The following is a 2144-nucleotide window of genomic DNA, read 5'->3' as shown; positions in this document are numbered from 1 at the left end:
CCCCTTTCACATACCTCACCCCTCCCCCTCCACATACTCTCCCTCCCTCCCCTCACACATATCCATATAAAACTAAATGATAATATTCTCTTCCAATAATTTCCCTGTGCTATCTTCAGTAATTATAGATAAAAAGAAAGGAAAAGGTCATTTCGTTGCTAAATATCTTCTTTATAAAATAGAAGGTTATTTAGAGGTCATACAACGACAGAAAAAATGGAACTCTTGTTTCGAGATTATAACTAGCGCATTGCCATCGTCTACCTTAATAACAGATAGCGGTGATTATATATATGATATGTGACATGCTTAAAAATTCCAATCTGTTGGATTGAAACCTTGGATCGGGTCATGGAGTACAGACTATGAATTATATTACTTAAGGATTAACATCAATTATTTTTTCTGTTATAGAGTCATAACAGAAAAAACTGGAGTGTACTCTAAATAAACCGCGAAGCGGTTTATGAAGAGAGTATACTCCAGTTTTTTCTGTTATGACTGTATAACAGAAAAAATAATTAATGTTAATTCTTATAATTTAATTTCGTCTTATCCACACCAAGATATTTCACTTTCTTTGGCGAACTCTTTTCTGTGATAAATTATTACGCAACGTCATCAGCCAATCAAAAATGACATTACATTTCGCAACATCAAAAAATTTGTTATGGAGGTATAACAAAATTATTTTAGCCAATGAAAATGCACGTTTCATACAAAATTAAATTATAGAGTGTATAAAATACATTGTGGATCTATAATGGTATTAAATCACTCTTAACCGGCCACCACAGTCAGTAATCATTCAGTTATAATCAAATGAAAAGTAAGCACTATTTAACTATCTAAGATGTTAAGTGGTCTGTAATTAAAGGTTGGTATTAGACTGGTACTGGTGTTTAGATTTCAATGACGTTTATTTACGACAGGGGCACAGCAATAACACTATCTTTTATGTTTTTCAAGTTGGTGGTTGAAGAGAAATTGATAATAACAAAAGCAGGGGATATTTTTGGAATGTCACTCTCAATATGTTACTCTCATTGAGACGGAATGATTTCATACTGAAGTCATATTCTATACCCCGATAAAGAAACCGTACATACTTAGTATCTTAAACTGCTCAGCTTGTATATGATTGTTTTATCGACGAATTTTTATATATGTATATATATCTTGGATCATATGTTGGCGTTGACCCTCTGCCTTAGGTATCATATTAACATATTTTGGTGTTGACCCTCTGCCTTAGGTATCATATTAACATATTTTGGTATTGAGCTTCCCCTTAGGTATTACGTGACGTGACCATCGATGCTGTTTGGTTCGAATTTTCTGAATTCAAACACAAGACCCTTCAATACTCACAAATACTATATTATGTCTTCTTACACGAAACGTTATACGCATGTATGTATTTAAAGCATTACTGACAAAATAAATTAACTGACACCAAGAAAAATCATTAAATGTCATATCTAAACAGCCGAGCTTGAACAATACAATCGATAAGACAAAATATCAATGTTAGGTAAATATAGTAAATTGGTACTTACTTGATTTTGTAATAGGAACTATATATTACACACTATACACTCAATGGTTTTCAATCTCTCCTAGGCTTGGTGGTCCACCTTCACATTAATTGTAATAAGATCATATACTAACATACACTGTAAAGTAGTATGTATATATCAGGACATTAGGAGGGAAACATGCTTTAATATCCTACACAATACATATAATTATAAAATATTTGATAATTACGAAACTAATGATATCTACATGTATTTATATCAGTCATTATTGTTGGTGCGAATGGAAGCGATCTGGAAATCTAATGTGGGCAACAGCCGGAGTACCCGAGGGAAAAACCGCTACAGTCAGTCAGGTCACCACATACTCCATACCAAACGACATATGGAGATATTTGAAGTTTACTGAATTTAAAATTAGTTGATCAAAATAACCTTATTTTTCCATTACAAAGTTACTTTTCGTTTTACATTTATACATCATTAATAGTCCAGTAATTAAAAAAAATCATTTCGGAAAACGGCCAATCCTCACACATCACATTTCCTTTCGTTTTCACTAATTTCCTCAATGTTGGATCTTTGAAGAGGGAGTTAACGTGAACT

Source organism: Pecten maximus, chromosome 14, assembly GCF_902652985.1.
Source record: "Pecten maximus chromosome 14, xPecMax1.1, whole genome shotgun sequence".
Lineage (NCBI taxonomy): Eukaryota > Metazoa > Mollusca > Bivalvia > Pectinida > Pectinidae > Pecten > Pecten maximus.
The sequence above is the reverse complement of the archived record's forward strand: the minus strand, read 5'-3'. Positions refer to the sequence as shown.